General features: G+C 53.4%; 1 protein-coding gene and 1 non-coding gene across 2 annotated transcripts in view; both read left to right on the forward strand.

Moving 5' to 3' along the window:
- Positions 1-21,450, forward strand: part of PEPD (peptidase D) — a 112,484-nt gene that overhangs the window by 64,356 nt on the left and 26,678 nt on the right. The window lies entirely within an intron of this gene.
- On the forward strand, positions 13,521-13,592 carry LOC131500505 (small nucleolar RNA Z17). Its single transcript, XR_009256320.1, has one exon. It is a non-coding gene; the product is annotated as a small nucleolar RNA Z17 (small nucleolar RNA).

Genomic DNA, 21,450 nt, shown 5'->3' on the forward strand with positions numbered 1-21,450 from the left:
AAATAAATAAGTAAAATGTACAGCATTTTTGGTGGTAGCAAATACCAGGGAAGAATAAAACCAGGAAAGATAACAGAGGGAGTCCTGGGAGTGATTTGCGGTTTTGAGTAGGGTGGCATTGAAGGCCTTGCGTAGAGGTCCAACAAGACCTGGAGGTGCTGGGGGGCTGAGCCCTGGGGTGTCAGGAGAGGCCTGAGTGGCAGAGAAGAGGGACCGGGGCTGGGGCTGGAGGTTGAGCAGAGGAGGGACTTGGTCTAGTGGTCACCGGAGAGCTGACTGCAGGGGGGCCAGTGAGGAGGCCCCTAAGGGCTGACAGGTGACAGGGCACCGGCCTGGGGTCAGAGTGTTGGAGGGGAGAAGCGGGCAAGTTCTAGGCATATTTTACGCCAGGCCTGGTGAACCTGGTGGCCCAGCGATGCTCAGGAAATCCACTCCAGACCAGGTAGAGCCAGCAGCATTTGCTGTCACATCAAGGGTGACTCCAGGGTTTTTGACTTGAGCACGTGGAAGGATAGAGTTGCTACTAAGTGAGGTGGGGAACGCTGGAAGAAGAGTCCAGACCACTTGTGCCTGGGGAAGTTGAGGCAGCAGTGGAAGATCAGAGGAGCATGTGGGGCAAGTTCCTTTCCAGCCAAGGTCACCCATCTTACGACAGGTCCCACTGGATGTCATTTAGAGTCGTTATAAATGGACCATTGCTGTGCTTGAGGAAAAGCCAGCATAAAATCATTAAGGACACTTCTTGGAACCTCATCTTGTAAAGTTTGGCATTTGCCCTGGAGAGTTTATAGGAGGCATTAATCGAAGCCCGAGGGTCGTAGCACCTGAGAGGAAGTGAGCCGATGTAGTCACAGAGCAGGCTGACCGTCGGGGGCGCCAGCCACCCTTCAGGAGGACACTGATGCACTCCGTGACTGCAGACAGAGGAGGAACCAGCTATAGCGGTCATGTTTGCTCCAGGTCCCTTTTACCTTGAGCGTCTCCTTTGCAGAGAGCTCTCAGAAGCTAAGACCAATGGCTTGGGTCCCGCAGTAGACCCAGATGCCCAGGGGGGTTCAATAGGCATTCCAACCAGTCTGCACAGAGGCCAGCCTGCCCGTGCCTGGGCCCCCCTTCCCACTGCCCTTGTGCACAGGGGAGAAAGCCTTGGTGCTGACCCAACTTTGCCTGAGGTTTGGCCCCTCTGGGAGAGGATTTGGAGGCTCCCAATCCAGGCAGAGGTCATGGCCCCCGAAAGCTTAAGAGCCCAGCCCAGGGCAGGTGTGGGACCAGGAAGTGCAGGACCCAGCCCCAGCCCCAATACTCTGGGGGCTGTGAGTGCATGTGAGACATGCCAGGTTATGGGGGCCCCAGCAATACCACACTTTTTCCTCCTTGGGCCGTGACCCCAAACCTCTACTCCAGGTCCCTTCCAAGAACAGACACTTTTGCACTTCAGGGAGGAGAATGGTGCCACCAGCTTGTCCTGGAGAACAGATCCCTTTTTGCTGGAAAGCATTCTGCTTGTTGCCTGTGTTCCTGTTAAAGAATGGGGAGGGACCACCACCCGTCAGTCCCAGAGATCTGCCATTATGAGGCTCCACTCTACCACTCTGAGGAGAGCAACCAGTGTAGGAAGAACATTTTCCTCCAGGACAGCTGCCCTGCCAGAGCTGGGCTGTCCGTGTGGTCTGGCCTTTTCATGTTATCGGGCTGCAGGGCCAGTGGAACCCTTTGATCTGCCTCTTGGTGCCCTGCAGGTTCCATTGTCTGATGACCACAAAGTCAGGCCAGTCTGGCCCAAGAGAGGAAGCACCCCGCTGTGTTGGTTGGGGCTCTGAGCCAGGGTGGGATCGTAAGACGGGCACTCTTTCTCCCGCCGAACAGGCACAGCGTGGGCCTGGCAGAGGGGGTGCCCCATTGGGGTGTAGCATCCCTGCCGCTGGGATGCTTCTCCAGTCCCAGGGAGCAGATGGGTCTCTTTACCCTGTGCTCAGCTGAGTGTGTGTACCAGAAACCCAGTGCCCAGGGGCCACCCTCTGAGGTCCTGCCTCAGTTTCCCCAATGCTTCCTGAAGTCTCTTTGGTCAGTGATGTCCGTGGGACTTCCGTCTGGGCAGCGGTCCAGCCTGTAGGACTCAGAGGGTTATTTCCGGCTCTCCAGGAGGATCACCCGTTATGTGAACACACCTCCCCATCCTCATATTTCACGGTGAGACACATCACTACATTATTCTGCCTATATTACTTTTCTCTGCCCTGTCATTAGCTCAGCTGTGACCTGGTTGTTTTGGGGGAGAGCCTGGGCATCAGACTCCTGTCTTATTGAGGGTTTGCAACCCCACCTCTTCCAACCATGAGGCAATGTGGCAGTAAGTGGCGAGGGGCACCGAGAAGACAGGCCCCTCACCGCACAGTCCAGGTGCCTCCGGAAATCACTGTCCAAGCTGTTTCTGATGCCACCACCCTCTGCACATTCTCTCCCTCGCGTCGCTGCCCGCTCACCTGTAGCGGGCAATTTGGTTGGATTTATTCCGATGGGCTCTATCCACTTAGCAGTTGAGAAAGAGATTTGTCATTTTGCTATAGAGCGTCACACACCCCGCGACTAAACGATGTGACAACGAGGAGTTCAACCACAGTGTAAAATTTCAGATGTCGAGAGGTCCGGTGCCTGCAGTGGCTCCTTAATCCAGGCTAAATCTGGAGCCCTGTCTCCCGGGCCTGCCCGTGTGTCTCCAATGGCTGTTAATAACTGTTCCTCCAGGCGCCCTGTTTGCTGACGAAAAATCCATCTGAAGCTTTTGCATCTCATGTGGCTGTTAAAAATTGACGTTTCTTTATTGATGTAACTGGTTCCTGCCAAATACTCGGGGACAAATAAAAGTGGCTGAACTTGGAGACAAGCAGAGAAGCATTTGTTCATGGAATTGCTGGCCAATTGATGTTGGTAGTTAAACAAGCTATCATTTAAAGAAATCTTGGAAGAAAGAGGTAGACTATAGCGAGAAGTTAGCGTTCAGAGTGGCCTTGCCGGGAAGGGTTGCCACGGCCATTCTGAGGCTCGGAGGCGGAAGGGTTTTTTTTTTTCTCTGGCCTCCCAGGCCACATCCTCGGGTCCCCCGCCTCTTTGCTTTCTGTGCCACCCCCGAGCTCCGGCTGTCTCCTCGGGCCTTGCTGCTGTTCCTTTCACATGCCCTACTTCTCTCTGCCTCTGGATTTCCCATTTGCTCTGCCCTCTCTGCTGACATCCTCCTCCAGGGAGTCTTCCCACGGGTCCCCGCCCCACATGGTTTCTGCCTTGTGCACCTTCACTCAAGGGAACCTCTGTCTCTCTCTGGACAGAGGGCCTGGATCCGCCCTGCTCACCCCGCGATCACGGCACCTCGTGGCTGGCACACAGTACGTGTGTTTCCAGCAGACCCGAGGAGCAAGCACAGAGAGCCGGGTGTGATGGATGGAGCTCTCCAGACAGCTTCCCTTCCTGGGCTCCCCAGGCTGCAGGGCTGGGGGCCAGCGGGTGCTCCCGGGAACACGAGCCCAGTTCCGGCCTGTCGCCCTGCCGAGTAATTACTTTAGACCAGCAACAAGTGTGGAAGACCAAGGAGGCAGTGTCATTGATTTTCCCATAAAGGCGCAATTTGTAGTAAGTGAGAGAGCCTTCCTGGTAATACCTCACCCATCTTCATGGACGGCCCTGGCGCCCTCGTGGGGAGAGTGAGGAGGGTCTGCGGCATCTGCCGAGGCCTCCCGGGGGCACCAGGCTTGTGGCCCATGGTGGGGTAGGTGTCTCCTCAGCCTCAGGCCGCCTGGAGCTCATGGCTGTGCCCAGCCTGTCAAGCAGGAGCACCCTGCCCTGGGCCAGTGGGAGACACGGAAGAAAGCTCGTGCCAGCCTCAAGTGAGGCACTTAGAGCCCATCCCTTCCCCCACCCCATCCTTCTCCCCCACTTCCCCTAGGCCAGAGCAGAACCCTGAAACCAGCCTGGGGTTGGGAAGTCAGGGGGAGCTCTGGGCCGGTTGAACCTCAGGTTCTTCCTCACCTCCCCCTGCTCTTCCCGCCTGTCTTCTTCCTCTCTACTTCCTGGAGGCCAGCACCTTCCTCCACACCTGCTCCCCTCCTCCTGCACGAGGCAGGCAGAGGACCTACTGAGAGCCTGAAGGGGACACCGCCATGCGAATGGGCCTCAGACTAGCAGGAGGCCCTCAATGTGGAGCTGGTGTCAGAGCCCAAGTGGGGGACACCATGAGAATGTCGTGTGAGGGCCCGGGGCAGTCGTCTGCTTGCAGCCTTTGGAGATTCTGAGGTCAGCACTTACGTGACAACATCCAAAGTATGTTTGTCATCCCCGTTTGACAGTGAAGGGAACTGAGGCCAGAGAGACATATTCGGGCTAGGAACCTACCACCTGGTGCACTGTGCCCGGGGCTAGAGAAGGGGGGGTGGTTCTCTAGCCTTTGTCCTCTAGCCAGACCCAGGCCTCAATTGTCCTTTGTTCTGGGCTATAGCCAGATGAGGGATTGATGCCCCGCCTCCATACCACCTGTCTATTCTGAGAGTCTTGGGCAGAGATGTGACAGGGGAGGGTGACCTGGTGAGTCACCCGCCCTGGGGCCTCAGCTTAGCTTCCAGATTCTGTTTTCCATCACATTAATTGTATTTATTATTCATAAACTTCTGAAACTGGCTTCTGGGGCCTCAATTTTCCCAGCCCCCTGGGCTGCCACAGCTGAGGCTCCTCTGTGTTGGGCTCACCAGGGTCCCTTATGGCTTTGAGTCAGGATCAGATGCTGGCTTAGCCTAGCTGAGGGCCCTTTGAATTTGGAAATGAAAACAAAGGATCCTCCTCAGCTTGGTGGCTTTACTGGGACAGTCCTGGGGGGCTGGGCCTTTTCTCTCCTCTGCCTGAAAGTGCGGAGTGGACAAGGGAGCCGTCACCTCAGCTGCCCGAACTTGGCTGCCCCAACACCTCCTTTGTCCCACCCCACCCCTGAGCATCCCTCCCTGTCCCTCATGGTGCAACAGACTCGCGCCCTGGGGCTCCTTCCCCGTGGGAGCTGGTGTCTGTCTGGGCTCCTTGCTGTCCTCAAATGTCTATGACCATCTAGTGTTACAGCCCCCGCCTGCCCCATCTCAGTCCTTTATCGGAAGCAGGGAGGGCAGGCCTGAGAGGACTGGGCCTCACTTGCTGCCTGCTGGGCGTCCTCTTTCTCCACCTGGCTCCTTCCTGACCCTGTTCCTGAGGCGTGACCTTTCCCAGCCACTTCTGGGTGCCCTCAGCTGGCAGCTTTCTTCTGTAGTTGAACTGGTTTGTGTGTTTCACTCCCCCTTCCTTATTCCTGATTAAGTTTCCATTTCTGCTGAGGCGTCTACTGGTGGAAAGACAGGTACCTCCGAGGGGGCATCGGAAGCCATCCGCAGCTCTGTGTTTCTTACAAATGTGTGGTCCTGCCCTGGGGTGGAGGGCAGGCCACTGCGCTGTTGTCCTGTGGGAAAGGTCTTGCCACGGGAAAGATGGTCAAGGAAGGCAGGAGGAGGGTCCCTGCAGCTCCCAGGGACTCCGGTGCCTCACACTCAGGTTCAAGCCTCTGGTTCATAAAGGCACGGGCTTGAAACCTTCTTCCCTGTTAAGGAAGAATAGTGAACATAAAGAGCAGAGGTGCCGGAACCATCACTGGGAGAGAGCCAGCAGCATCCACCAAAGCTGAGCACTCCATGCCTGGCAACCAGCGTTTCCGCTTAGTACACAGCAGACACGGCCAGAGATGTGTGCGAGAACGTTCCATGCGCGGACGGGGCATGCTCTAACGCCGGGGGCACCCAAAGCCTTCCCGCAGAGATGAATAAACTGTGGCGTGTTCATTCGACGAGTACCGCTGAGTGGTGGGGACAGCCAGGTTGTCACTGTGCACGAGACCACGGGCAGACAGCTCTCATGCGGGCCGTGTCTGGCACAAGAAGCCAAACTCAAGGGCCTCTGCTGTATCACCCCACTTACATGAAGCTCCCCAACAGGCAAAACTTCAGTGTGGTGGAGGAGCAGAGGGGCAGAGGGAAGAGGCGGGGTTGGCACCTGCCAGATCAGGAATGTTCTGGATCTTGATCAAAGGGATCTGTTTGTGAACTGTCATCAGTCTGGGACACCTAAGATGTTTGTACTCTTCTGTAGGTGTTCTATTTCAATAAATAGGTTTACCAAAGAAACCAAAAAGCAAAGAGCAAACCTACAAAGCAGGTGACTGCAGTGACAGTCTGGGTAGGAAGGCTGCTGTCTGTCCCTTATCATGAGCCGTCCTCATACTCTGCAAATTTATAGGCCTCTCGAGAGCTACAGGCTGGCGTAGTAAAATGACCATTTGTGTGCTTTCAGAATTATTCCGTTGGCCAGTGACAGAAAGAAAATGAAAAGTTAAATGCAATTTAGGGAAGTACCTCCCCGGCTGTCTGTTAAGGCCAGGACCTGAATATTGAGTCTATTAGAAGCAATTATAAAAGGGACCGCATTTCTTAATGTTTCTCATTTGACAGGAAGGTTTTTAAATATGGGGCATTAGTTAATAAAAAGTCCCTAGAAGCCTATTGTAATATATTGCCTAATTCCTAACAGTTCATAGTCACAGAAATAGGTAAAAAGGGAATGTAGAATTAATATATACTTATTATTAAAATTGCCTGTTAAATTAGTTAAGTCCCCTGGAGGTACAAAATGGGCATCATTATTCTAAGACCATCTCAAGGGCCTTGGTGTGCCCTGTGTTTGTTCAGTGGGAATGCCCCCTTAGTAGGGAGGGAGAGCTCTGGCTCTGTAGTTTAAGGATAAAACACCTGCTCACACTGAAAGAGGTGAGAACTAGCAGCCAGACTACAAAAATTTCATAAAGAACTCTCCTTCCCTAGTTATTGAAGTTTCCGGGCAGGCTGGCGCTTTGAGGCATCGCTGAGTTTGTTCTGTGCCCGAGGCGAGGAAGGCCAGGAAAGGCAAGCCAGTTCACACGGGATAGAAGTGTTTGTGTAGCTCCTCCCAGGGCCCTGGGGATCCCTGGTCGTTCCAGAACTAGTGGGGTAGAAACAATTCCCTTCAAGTGTTTGCCCCCACAGCACCCTGCTGCAGGCGCTGGGGGGCTGACACCCCTCACCCGGCGTGGCTGTGGGTCAGTACGGCAGGGGGGTGGGGGCAGGGCGCCTGTGGGGGATGTGTGCCTGTGACTCGGGCAACGTTAGAGCCACTGTCTCCGGGCTGCCTGTGCAGGGACCCCCGGCATCCCACCTTTGCCAGGCCCCAGTGCATTCCATTAGGGGATTCCGAAGCTGCGAATGGAAGTCCACTCAGATCTGAGCTGTTTGCTGAATCCGAGTTCTTTCCAGGAGCATTTGGTGAATGTCATGTTGTGTGCATTCTAGGTGATTTGCCCTGTGCCTGCTGAATCTGTTTACAATGGCAGGCTTGCTTCTGTGGAGCAGCATAGTCCCCCTGGGCAGAGAAGCTTCCTTCTGCCCCTAGGGGAGATGGAGAGCACGGGAGGCAGATTTGCGTCTTAATTCTGTCCTTCCGGGCTGCACGTTTGGCCCCATCCCGTCTCTTGCTCCCTTCACTCCAGGGGGGCCCCAAGCCCTCCGTGTTTCCCTGAGGGGTGGGCAGCATTTGTGCAGTGGGCAGCCAGCAGAAGCAGGCAGCACTGTTTTCCAGCCAGTCTCTGACATCCCCAAGTGTCCCCCTGCAGGAGGGAGACTGTGCACACAGGGGTTTGGCTACAGAATCTGACTCCAGAGAAGAAAGGAAGTTGAGTGCGCTTTTGAAGCAGGGCTCATTGGCAAGACCTTCTTGTGGCTCGGATTCTCCACACCCCATACCAGAGAGTCTTGCCTACAGAGTTAGTTTCTGCGTTGCAGGCCCTCAAGCCTGGCTGAAGGTTTCTCCAGATGCTCTGTGCCAGTGGTGGCAGGCGGTGTGCATTGGCGACCCCTTGTGGCAGCTTCGCGGAGTCGTCCCGGATCGCGGCTGCGTGGGTTGTGTCCGCTGGGCCAGCACATCGCCAGTCCTGGGCAGGCCAGCAGGGCAAGGCTGGGTGTAGGCCAGCTGGTCTTTAACAAGGAGCTTCCGTTTCTTCCAAAACAATATTTTCAAAGTGAAATGGCTTTGTCTGATAAAAGGATATTACCTGTTCCAGTAGGAAAATTAGTACAGAACATTATGAACAAGATACGAGAAAACCCTGTGATGCAGAGGCTCGCTAACCCCTGTTGCTCTAGCAAACATGCTTCTGGGTCTCACCAGGGGCACAGACAAACGGACTTTGATCTTCTGGGATCACGCTAGGGCAGAGTTTGTTCTTCCTCCTGTGCAAAGTGTCTGTCTCCTCCGTCTCTGAGCCAGGGCACGGCTCACCTGTGGGGCCCCCGCCATCTCTGTTCACACAGGTCCTGCGCCGGCAGTGGCTTCCCAGTGTGAACGACACTGCAGCGATCGACCTTATCTCTCCATCTCTTCTCCATCTCAGCCGGTCATGTCTTCGGGGTAGGTTCCGCAAGTGGAATCGCTGGGGGAAATTTTGATGCACGGAGCCCATCTGGTCCTCTGGAACTTGTTCTCCCTCATAGGTGTCAATGACGTTCATGTCCGGTGAGCACATACTGTGTGCTTCCTAGAAATTTTCTCATCTAATCCCCTGAGGTGAGGAGACCTACCTTCTGCACTTGATCGGACACCAAGCCTGTAAGGGCCAAGGCTTTCAGCAACTGGCCCACGATCCCACAGCGGCCAGATGGGTCTTGGAGGAGCCAGGCAGCCTCTCTGTAGAACCCATGCTCTCTACCACTGAGCTGGGTGTACACACACACACACACACACACGAGTGCACTTGGCCCTCAAAGTTAACTGTGCTGTTTTTATTGTTTTTCATCTTTACCAATCTGATAAGGGAAACAATGATTACCAGAGAGGTGACACTTCTCTTGCGGGTATTTCTCTGGCGTTTGTCTTTGTGGCTTGTCTGTCCTTGGCACAATTTGCTATTGGGACATTCATGGTTGACTTACTGATCTGTAAGAGCACTTCATGTGCTCTTCATGTTCAGTTTTATTTGTCAAAATATTTTTCCTAGTTTGTTGCATAGCTTTGACCATTTGATAAAAGGTCAAATTCATCCTTTCCTGTAGAGTTGGTGTCTTTTGCATGAGTACGTAGGCCTCTTCTGCTGCCTCTAAACAATTCAACTATTTGCATATGCCTTCTCCTATCCTTATGATTTTATGAGTTTCTTTAGAAACTTTACAGTTATGAAATATTTCAACACTGGTGTGGATAGTATGACAAATCCATGCATCCACATGGTTTTGTTTTTTATACTCATACTCTTTAGTCTACCTACAGTGCATTTAAAAGTAATGAGTAAGAAGGATGCTGACATTTTTGCCCCCTGTGAATTGGCAGGTGAGCCCACTACATGTGTTAGTCAGCATAGGATAGCCTTTGCTGCACTAACAACAAAAACCCAAATCTCACTGGATCAGTGCAGTGACTGTTTATTCCCGGCCATGCTGTAGCCTGAAGCAGGCCCCACGGCTGTCCTTCACCAGTGTCAAGGCTGCTTCCGTTGCCCAACTCTGCCCCTGTTGAGAGGGGAGAGAGAAAGCATGGAGAGCTTATATCCGCTCTTAAGAGCCTTGCCCGGATGCGGCACACGTCACTTCCGCTCATACTCCCTTTGGTGAGAGCCCATCACGTAGTCCCACTGACTACAGGAAGACAGGTGAGCTACACAGCCAAGTCTCTGCCCAGGGCACCTCCTGGGAAGCTGGGGGTTAATGCCACGTGTATGTGTGTGTACACGTGCATGTGCTCGTGTGTGTGTGTGTGTGTGTGTGTGTGTGTGTGTGTTCTGTTTTGACCATTAGGTGTGTTCAGGCCAGCTGTCCCTGCCATCTGTTACCCTTTGCTCAGATGTTTACTGAGGACCTACTGTGTGCCCAGCCTCAGGTATAGGGTGCCTTGGGCCTACGTCTAGGGGTTCCCTTCGAGACCGGTAAGGAAAAAGGACAGGTGCCATGGCATAGCCATATGCCAGAGTGAAAGCCATGAAGGGTGTGTGGTGAGGGAAGAGAAGGAGGCTGACCTAGGTGAAAGGGGGGAGAGGCCACTGAGAACTCCCCCCAGCCACCACCTCTTGGGCAGGCAGGTGGGCCATGAGGGGACCTGGTTCGAGGCCAGCAGAGCAGCCTGTTGGACTCAAGGGACCAGTGAGGTGGGGCTGCGGCAATCCTGGTGGGAGGGGAGCCAACAGCGTGCTGCAGTGGGGGCGGGGCTTGCGCTGGAGTCGGGGAGACCCTGGAACAGAGTGCTCAGGGCACGCTGGGCTGTATGGATGCTCCCCACAGTGGCCAGCATGGCAGACGGGGAAGCACACCATGACACTGTGACTCCCTCTGCCCCCTCCTCCAAGTTCTCATCAAATTTTGTAAGCTTTTTGAATTTTGGTGGGTGATTTGGTTGCTTGTGTGGGTTGCCCTGGTGAGGTGCTTCACGGTATGTGCAGGAAGGGGATGGAGAAGCCACGGGACTTTTCTGCCTCGTGGCTGGACAGGAGAAGGGGAGACCCAGACCCTCCTATCACGTGGCTGGTGCTTCTGCCCTAGAGCATGACTCTTACAGACCGGCAGCCAGGAGAGCGCCTCCAGACCATGCGGTTCACCGGAAGTAGATTGCCATCCGGATGAAGGCAGAGTTCCAAAGTGCCTTTGCTGCTACACAGCTCTCTGAAATGGGACTCACACCTGCAAAAATTCCTGCTAGCTGTCTGCTGGCTTTGGTTAGCAGTATTAGTACCATAAAGAAGAATATTTAACTTTGCATCAATAGGCAAAGAATAATTAAAATATAATTAAAAGCATGAATTCTTCTAATTATTGGCTTCATATAATGTGTATTTAAAAACAAGACATCTGTTAAGGCTTTCTTTTGAATCTATCCAGAAACCAAGAGAGGGTAGCATTTTAATTAAAAATGGATTATTTCAGAAACCCTTTAATCACCCTGTCATCATAGGACTTAGACCTTATTAATTAGCTATTGATAAATAGGTTTACATTACAGAAATTTTTAGTTCACGGGGGTTGGAGGAGTACTTTCAGGAACCTGCCCTTCATCTGCAGGAACTCAGCAGGGGAAAGGCCCAGAGTAGGAGAACGAGTTCTTAAGTCACCTCACCTGTTCCCTATGGACCCAGAGTGGACGTCCTGCAACAGGTTGGGAGCAGGTGGAGAGTACCCGTGGCCGTCCCCCCAGCCACCACCTGCCCATGTGACGTGAGCTGGTGCTGAGGCCCTGGGGCCCGGGAAAGTCGAGCCCGCTGCCCCGTTGTCCGCCCCCCTCCCCAGCCCCGTGCTTGTGGAGCGTCCCCCGTGGCAGTGCCTCCTCTTTTCAGGGCTGATCTTTCTACAGGGGCAGCCTGAATGCTTTCCCCATTTATCATCTTAAGTGGATAAAGACTTTCAAAGTGATAAATAGCATTGCCGTTGTTCCTTCAGCCAAGTGTGTCTGAAATAACGTTTGGAGTTGTGAGCGGGGACGCGAAGGCTCGTTAGAAGAGGGTTTTCGGCAGCCCAGGCAGAGTAGCCCATATGCTGGAGTAGAAAGGGCTGTCTCCACCAAGGGCCCATCCAGGCCTGCCCGACAGTGTCTGGGCCTCCTTCCATTACCGGTTTGGCTCCAACCTGGGCTTTGTGGTTCCCGGGAGCTTGGGAGAATGTTCTCAAAGAGGACACACTGTGTCTTAGGTCCCTGGGGGAGTGCTCACCTGGTGAGGCGGCCATGCTTCTCACTTCTTGCAGGTGACCAGGATCCTGCAGTGACGGGACTCTCCTGGGTCCTCCCGCCTAAAGGTGGCCCCAGCCTTCTGCTGCGCAGTGATCCTCCCTGCCAGGTCCCTGTATTTAGTGTCCCGTGCTTCAAACACCTCGAATGGTCTGTGTGTGCGCAGCTGGGCCCTGCTGGCGTCAGAGCCTGGAGCAGAGGGCGTTTGGGAGGCAACATGTGGACACCAGTGAGACCCAGAGGGTGACTCATTCAGAAGAGGGGAGCGAGCCCCAGAGGGCTGGCCAGAGCTGGAGACGGGATGGGGAGAGCCAGCCGATACTTTGGACCGCCACTTTAGAAAGGCATTGACGTGAAATGGTGCTTTCCAGGAAAGTTACATGGGAAACGGCAAATTTATGAAATACTTTAAGATTATGGGACTGAGAAAGAAATTCGATGTTTGGAAATAAAGTAGCACTGGGCTCTGTAGAACCAAGACACCCACCCTGGGGACATTCAAGGAGCAAAGCCCTCTCTTTCTCTAGAAGGGATGACGAGGGGTCTTGTCCCTGAGTGCACCGAGTGGAATCCCGGACCCTCGTCTTCCGCAGGATTGGTATTTAGGAAGCACCCGTGTGGTGAAAGAGCCCAAGTTTTGCTTCTTCCACTGGTGGTGGCGGGAATTTGGGGCGTGGGACCTCCTGGCGAGTGGTGCCTCCAAAGGGAGCCGCAGGCGAGCGGGAGCCGCCAGGCACCCGAGGTGCTGTTCACCCGTGGTCCCGCGTGGGCGTTCGAGAGAGTCATTGCCCTGAACAGCCTCTGTCTAATGACCCGGCTTTATGAGGAGCTATTAAATAAAGGAAGGCGGAAACAGTGCCAAGTAAGGCTCCAGCCAGGATTCAGGCCACGGGGAAGCTCTTCCTCGTCTTCAGTCAGTGGCGGAGCAGAGCAACGTGGTACGAACTTGGCATCTGCTCGTCCGAGGCCCTTGGCGGCCAGATTTGCTGGACGTGGCTTTGTTCCCCGACACCTCTCCTCACCCAAAGTGCTAAGTCTACCCTTATAATGTCATCTCGTGGACTTTTTTTTTTTTTTTTTCAACTCGTTAAACTCAAGGAATAGTTGGGGGGAGGGGAGGGTTGGAGTTTTTGAGTATTTGCCACATTACTGGTAATAACTGACCTTAAGGGCCACAGATTAAAACAACAGTAGTAATTGCCACCTCCCACTGCTTTCCTAAGAAAAAGACAGGAGTGGGTTCTGCCCCATTTGGACCTAGGAGTTAGTGTGAGGAGAGGTTGAGACCTGACGTCGAGCTTCAAAACAGGAAGCAGGTGTCCAGGTGAATGGAGGCTTGTTTCTCTGAATTTCAGGGGGAAAGCTGTGTTGTAGGGTGTTCAAGCCACCGTAATTTTAACTTAGGCTGTAAATAAGGGTTGCTCTCAGTTGATGGCCCTCAAACCAATTTTCACCAACCAAAGGGAGCAGAAATGTCTGGCTCATCTCTTAATGGCGCACCAACATTCTTTGGAACTCTAGCCTGGGTTTTAAGATAGGGGTAAGTTGTTTAACCTCAGAGGTGTCAAGTTTCTTCCAGAAGTTTGCCCTCCAAAATGTTGAGGTCAAATAAATAATGGAGGGGTTTGAAACTCAGAGCTGATTCTTTAATCACTTAAAGGGTGAAAGTCCTTCAAGCAGAAGAGTACAGGGTTCTGTCCCCCAGGCTGAGGTTCCAGGTCCCTAAGTTACAGGGTGCAGATGATGACACTGTTTAGCGACCAAAGTCTGACAAAAATGATTGCTACTTTATTGTCTGATGCACCTGGGCTCTTCTGGCTTTGAGATCTAAAAGAGACCTAATCCTTTTATTGGACCCAGGCCAGATGACACCATTTGCCCTTGGGGTCCGCGGTGGCCTGGGGTCCAAGGCTGCTGGGCCAGGGACAGGAGCAAGTGGGGGTACAGGAAAGACTGGGTTCTGTTTGAGTCCCTCCCACCAGCTGTTTTCCAAAGATCAGCAGGTGCTCTCTGGCAGGGAGCTTCTGGACCAATATATTCCCACCCAGAACTAAAAACGGGCTTTTCCTCAGAGAAGCAGAAACCCCCAGCATCGGGCACGTGACACGCTCTCACCATCTGCCAAATCCTGGTCTCACTTGTAATACTATTTGCTTAATAGTTTCTTTGCTTTTTTTTTTTTTCCTTTAAATATCCTTTAAAAGAAAGCTTTATATCCCTGTCGTGAGTGAAACTCAGTATAATTTGCCATAAATGGAGCGGAACAGTTTAAAATAAATACCTAATGCATAAAACCTGTTTGTCAGTCTACCCTATAATGTTATCTCGTGGACTTTTGTCATGCCGTGGGAAATACTAACTCACGGGAAGCCCCCCCACCCCGCATCATTCTTCCCGAAGGTGCCCCGTGTGCCTGCTTCCTTCCCCTGCATCTTTCTCGGGAGGGGAGGTGGGGGTGCAAGCATCCTTTGGAGGGAGAGTAGCCTCTAGATTGTGTTGAATAAGTATTATCTCCCTCTACCCCTTCCTGGTCATACGTTAAGCCTCTGTGGATGATTCCTAGCATGGCCTGGTGCATTTTTTCAAGGTAGAGTTTTCAGTTTGGGGCCGAAAAGGGTGTTATTGATGACATCGGCAAGGGCTGGTGAGGTTGGGTCGGATGTGAGCAGACACTGATCCCAGATTAAGGCAGATCGTTGTCAGTTACACCGGTAAACGTTTACAAAGCTCTCCAGGGGCCTCCCAAAGCTGGGGCCCTCTCACTTGTTCAAGACGTCAGCCCCAAAGGGGTCGGGGCTCACAGATATAGAATTTTCCACTCGAGCCGTGCGCTGCAGGCTCCAGGTTTTGTCTTCCTGTATGTTGTCACATTCAGGGCACCAGTCATCCCTGCCCTTGTGTGTAGCCTCTGCCCCGGCTGCCCTGCCCTTCTTCCAGGGAATCATCCAAGAAGGCACTAGAGAGGGTCAGCCTGGGCCGGCTGCTTGCTACATAGATGATGGTCAAAACCATTAGCTAGTATCCTTCATATATAAATCCCGTAAGATCAATAAGAGAAAACTGAGCATCTAGCTTCCTAAAAAAGAAATGAGCCATTCAGCAAGGAAGAAATATGAGGAAATAAACATGTAAACTTGCCACTTAATCAATGAAAAACAAAATACTTTTGTGTTTTGCCCACCAGATTCACGGTTCAGTGGGCAGACAGGCCCCATGGGGCACCGTTCAGGACCCTGAAAATCCTTATGAACCTTTTGGGGTCTGTTTGGCACAACAGGCTCTGAGGCTCCAAATGTGCCCATGTAATTCTCCTTCTAGGAATTTAGTCCAAAGACAGCGACAGGCGTATGGCCATGGGTGTCCATCGTAACACGGAGGTGGAAGCAACCTAGATATCCAACAGCGTGAAATTGGTTGAGTAAATTATAGGCCGTGGTATTGCCCACGCAAGCCTTTACTATTCAGTCACTGAACAGAAACGTACCGAGAAGCGCCTGAATACCAGAATAGTGCCAGGCACTATTCTGGGCCCAGGAGATACTAGAGTGAACGTAAAATAGAACCCTAGCCTAATGGAGGTAAGGCCGGATGGATAAAAGTTAGATGGTGAGGGCCATAGGGGAGGGAGTCCTTTATCCAGGAAGCTCAGGACAGGCGTCCCTGAGACGGGGACATTGGAGGAGAGTCCTGAAGGAGGGAGCAATCTATAGATCTGTGGGGCAGACATTCCAGGCAGAGAGAATGGGGCTCATCTAGTGGTGCTGAGGTGGGAGCTTGCCCAGCGGTCCCAGGAATAGCAAGGAGACAGATGGAGAAGATGAGGGGAGACCGGGAAGTGAGAGGAAGGTGGGCAGCTCCTGGGAAGCCAGGACTCCATGAAGAAGGAGCCCTTTGTAGAGGACAAGGGCTGAAGCAGGGAGACCAGCCACACCAATGTCACCATCAACCTGCGAGAGAAGAACGTGGCCCGCACCAGCATTAGTGGGGAGAAGTAGTCAGATTCTGGACAGAGGGACAGCCCTAAAAATAAAACTAGTATAGACATGTATCTATTGACAGGGGAAAACATTCTTGCTTTAGCAAGAACCTTCCCCGAAATATCCCAGCCTTCGTCCAGGACCGGGTGGGGCCCTTCTCCACTCTTTTGGGCCCTGCACAGGGCCCCGTGCACAGGAGGAAGTTAGGAGCCGGTGAATAAATTGATACAGTACCTGGAGAGACTGGTGTTACTCGCTAGCCCTGAGCCCACACAAAATCCGGTGACAGCGTGTCCGCCCCGGAGTGTGCTCGGTGGAGGTGCACGTGCCCTGCCCCCCGAAGACCGATCCAGAATGTCCACAGCAGCACCACCTGTGAGAGCTGCAGTCTGGAAACGGCCAAAATGTTCAGCAGCAGCAGAGCGGAACCAGTGGAACGCTACCGACAATGAGAACGCACGACAACAAGTACCCACCACCCGGCACCACCTAGCATTACTGGGGAGCAGCGGAGGAAGCCGACAGAGAGGCCATGCTGTTTGATTCCACTTACATAAAGTTCAAAAACAGCCAAAATTAACCTGCAGTGTTGGAAGTCAGGCCACCCCCCCTGGGAGTGAGGTCTGACCGGGAGGGGCCCCTGGGTGCTGGGGACATTGGATGGGCGTGCTCACTTCATGACAGGTCACTGTGCTGGGTCCTCAAGACTGTAGTCATTTTCTTTTTCTTTTCTTTTTCATTTTTTGTTTTAGAGAGAGAGAGAGAGTGCACAAGTGGGGGACAGGGGCGGAGGGAGGGAGAGAGAGAGGGAGGGAGGGAGGGAGAGAGGGAGAGGGAGAGAGAGAGAGAGAGAGAGAGAGAGAGAGAGAGAGAGAGAATCTTAAGCAGACTCCACACTCAGCACAAAGCCAGATGTGGGGCTCGATCCCACAACCCTGGGATCATGACCTGAGCCAAAATCAAGAGTCAGACGCTCAACCTACTGAACCACCCAGGTGCCCCGATTGGAGTCCTTTTCTGTATGCATGTCAGATCAGACATCAGTCAAAAAGTGACTTTTTTAAAAAACAGTTTTACTATTTTAGTATAGAGTTATTATTTTTGAAAATCTGTGTTTAAGGGGTGTCCTGGGTGGCTTGGTCAGTTAAGCGTCCAACTCTTGATTTTGGCTCAGGTCATGATCTCATAGTTTGTGAGTTCGAGCCCTGCAACATCGTGGAGCCTGCTTGGGATTCTCTCTCTCCCTCTCTCTCTCTCTCTCTCTCTCTGCCCTTCCCCCACTCACACGTGCATTCTCTCTCTCAAAATAAATTAATAATAAGCTTTAGAAATATAAAATGTAAAAAAATTTTAAATCTGTGTTTATTGCATTAAAAAAATGCCTGGAAGGATGGTCAACAAAATATCTGATAGAGGTTATCTCTGGGGCATAAGATTATGGGTGAGTTTTTTCTTTGTGTAGAGAATTTCTAAAATCTTTTCCGTATTTACATATATATATGTATATTCATATATATATACATATAATCATATATATACATATGCGTTTATTAGCAGTCTGACGTGGCCAGGGCTTTATCCAGTAACTGATACCGAAGAACTCAGAAATTCAACCTAATCAAGCATGTCAAGAATAAAGAGGAATATTTGTTAATTGAATGTCATGTTATGTCCTCAGTTATGCTTAATACAAGATAGGCAATTTAGAATTCCCAATTATCCAATTAAAATGCTAATTATCTGGTACCTTGATAACGCTGCTCTCGGGGAGAGAGTGAGTGGCTTCTCTCTGGTGATCCTCGTCTTCCCGCCGTGACCCTGTCTTTGCTGCTGCCCTTGCCTCTGGTTGGTGGAATCTTCCCTTGCGGGGCCTCTGCGTCCCAGGGGCCTCTCCTGGAGCACCAGCTCGTATGTTGCACCGTCCTGCCTGGGGCGCTGTCCCAGGGTGGCCGGCCTTGGCCCAGGATCGGGTGGGGCCCTGTGCACACGTGTGAAGCCAGGGCCCTGGAAGGCGTGGTGTGGCACCATCCACCACCAGCATTTGCAGAGCGGGTCGCCTCGCCCTGCCGAGGCAGGTGCTGTTCCCGCACGTGCACCACTAACAGGCCTGAGGCTTCGGGTGCATCGGGGTCAGAAACCCTGCCGAGACGCCAAGCTCAGACACAGATGCGGTGGGTTCCCTGACCACAGCACGCCACCTGTCTGAGCCACAGATTCTTCCATCCACAAAGTAGGAACATCGCTCCTTCCCACCAACAGCTGTGGAAAACTGAAGGCTGCTGGTGACTGTTCGGTTTCTGTTACGGGCTGTGGGAGGTCCTGGCCGGGAGGGTGTCACTGTCCCCAGTCCGGGACCCAGGTGGGGCAGCAGGAAGGGATTCGGGGAGCATCAGGCAGAAGGAACTGCTGCTGACGGAGACAGCCACCACAGCCGTTACACATGGTCTGTGTCTCTGGTGGTGCCAAGTCTTACAAGCTGTGCCTTGAGCTCTGGTTTTATTACTAACGCACATCTGGGTTTAGTCCAAGGCTTGAAGGCAGTCCCCTCTTGGTGACAGACTGTGTGGATGCTCCTCGCTCATTTAAAACCTCTCGGCGGTAGCTCCCTAGCTTGCCCTGTGCCCTTCTTCACTGGGGTTCTGGGGAGGCAGACGGACAGGACAGCCTCTCAGTTCACCACCACCGAGCCCGGAACCCACCCCTCAGAAGGCCCACAGAGAACTTCGTCACGGAAGCTGGGATCCCCCCGGGAATTTGGGCCGTGCCCTGGATGGGTGGCTGGAACCACGCTGCATGGCAACAATTATGAGGGTGGGATGGGGGCCCTCCTGCTGGGTGCGTTCTGATGACATCTGATCACCCTTGGAAGAAGTGAGCCAAGCAGCATCCACCCTTCCCCGGAAATTCAAAAACAATGTGGTCTGTGCTTCCGGCTCCCCGGGAAAGCTGTTCTCGTCCTACTAGAAACCTCTCCTCTGGGTCTGGATCCTCTTTGGCTGCTGCCTCCACTTTGGGAAAACAGGAAAACCCTCCAGTCGCCTCCGGGTGGATGTCATGACTCCTCTCTGTGGGACTGTGGTTTCCTTACTTATCAAGAATTTTCTTTTAGTAGCTAGATCTGCAAAAGGCAATATCACATTCATTACACAGCTGTGGTCATTTCTACCCCAAAACTAAGAGTAATTAAACAGAAGAAATGTGAATGAGAAGTAACTCAGTGCTGTGATAACTGCACAGAGCATAGTCATTGGCCCCAGACATCATGAGACACCCCCACTCCTCTCTCTTCTTATCCCTCGACGCCCTGGTTCTTCCCCAAGGAGGGGAGACTTCAGGATGTGTGAGCAGGACAGAGGCGGCTGAGATGCCCCGTGTGCATGTCGGTCATAGGGATGCTGCACGTGTCCACCTGCGTGTGGGGCTGGTGGGCACCCATAGAGACCCTGGCTGCTCTGGAATATTCGGGCGCCAGTGTCCGGCCATGGAGGGATTCTGTTTGGCTTTAAAGGAGTAGGCAAGAGACTGTCCAAGCCCAGCCTCTTTTCCTTCAGCGAGGGATCCTTGCTGTGTGACTCCCTTTGAGGCCCCTGAACCACGACAACAGTGACAGCTAATGCGTCCTGTACGTAGGGCTTGGTGTGCTATGTACTTTATATGTATAATGTCACCTAAGTGATACAACAACTCTGTGGGGGGTACTCTCATGCTATTTTACAGATAAGGAAACTGAGCCACGGAACGGCCATACAGCTGGTAAGTGGCAGAGAGCTAGGGTTTGACTTCAGTGTCAGTACGGAACAGTGCCCTGGGAGGCATGTGGCCCAGAGCGAGGACTATGGGTGGGGAACCTAACAGGCCTGAGCACCTGGAGCCTACCTCTGCCAGGAGAAAACGTGGGGCACCCACCTGAGACCGCAGTAACAGTGGGTGTGGGGTGCACCCTGGCCCAGGAGGACCCCGCATTTAGCTCGGAGTGCCTCGGCCCACACACAATAACCCTGTGTCCTCACTGCTCACTCTCCTAGACCCGCAGCTCAGACGAGTGGCCTGCACCAGCCTGCTCAGCTTCCCTTCCACTCTCCTGTTCCTGGCTTGGCCTCCCGGGAACCGACGTGCATCAGGGCCCCGCCTGGGAGGGGGCTGATGTGGCCCCCGCTGACCTCCCTGGCTGGCCTGCCGGTGCTCACGCTTGCACTGATAGCTCACTGACACCGGCTGCCCGGGGCAGCCCTTCTGCCATTATCTTGGGCAGCTCATGCATTTTTATAGGGCTGTGGCTATCTCCTCATCAGGTGATAAACCTCAGGGGGCAGGAGCTGGGCCGTGTGCCCAGGAAGGCTCCACGGGCTGGATTTGCAGGCCCCGGCGGAGACCCCCAGTGCTGTCCCTGGAGACACCTTTCCTGCAGATCCGGCCGAGGCCATCTGCTCTCCCTGCCCCATTTGTCACTCTAGGCACTGACAAATGGGCCTGCCCCTCTGTCGCTGTGGTGGCTCCATCCACCTCGTTATTCACAGCACAGACTCTCCCAGGTTACTGAAAGGTTCTCATTGATGCCTGGATACAAAGCATTTTCCACTTGTGTCTTTCTTGGGAGGTATTTATAGGCAAGGAGTATAAATTTACAGTTTGGGGAATGGCCATGCTGGGGGAGCTTCAGGGGCCACAGAGTGGCAGGTGCGTGAGAGCCCCCTGCATCCCTCTGCTCCTCAGGAAGCCCTCCTGCTGCGGGAGGCGGAGGCGGGGGGGGGGGGAGGGGGGGAGGCAGTGGTGGCTGGGCCACATGCCCGGTGCCTGGTCAGGTGCTCTGTGCAGGTAGAGCAGGAGGGAGCAGGGCAGTCAGGCCCAGCAGGACACTGTGACACACGGGAGAGCCACAGATGGAAAGAGCAAGCAGAGGTGATCTCTGGGCCTCCAGCACCAGTGCCTGGCCTCTTGCCCCCGTCTCCTTATGGACAGACTGGTCGCCTCCAGGAGTTTCGCTGTGGTTCTTCACAAGCCCTGCCTGTTCTGTCTGCATGCTCCATGTTTAGGCACAAGTTATATTACACGATGGGTACAGTCTCCATCTGACGGTTCTGTTAGCAGAAGACAACTCTTGTGGACTATTTTCGGATTGTGAGTTCATCCTCAGTGTGTGTGTGTGTGTGTGTGTGTGTGTGCGCACATGTGCATGTGCATGTCCGTGTGCACAGATCTTGGCTGGCCTGGGTCGAGGGTGTGACGGCCCAGTCGGTTCTGTGTCTGCCCCTGCCGGGTGCGGGTGCTCCAGGCATCACCAGTCAGGAACATAGTTTTCTGCTCATTTCTTGGCTTGGGGTGGGGGTGGGGGTTTCCAAAACCAGGAACCTGAACCCCATGGAGGACAGGCCTACACTATGAATTCTGAGGGAGGGCAATGTATTTTGTTTTATTCCCAAAGCCCAGGCAGGCTTCCTGATTGCCTGTTATGATGCTGGCGAGTTTTCTCCAAGCCTGCCCTTCTGCTGAGGGTGCATCCCTGCCCGGGGCCACCGCCGCGTGTGGGGACGGGGTCTGAGTTCTGTTCCGCTGCTTCTTAAGTCCCTGAAGCCTTGTCACCAGCCCCACCTGGCAGTGCAAGGCCAAGGACTCCAGCTTCCCGAGACTGACAGCTCCCTCTTCCTTCTGGCCCCACCTTCCTTCCTGTCCTATGAACGTGGCTCTG

Source organism: Neofelis nebulosa, chromosome 17, assembly GCF_028018385.1.
Source record: "Neofelis nebulosa isolate mNeoNeb1 chromosome 17, mNeoNeb1.pri, whole genome shotgun sequence".
Classification (NCBI taxonomy): Eukaryota; Metazoa; Chordata; class Mammalia; order Carnivora; family Felidae; genus Neofelis; species Neofelis nebulosa.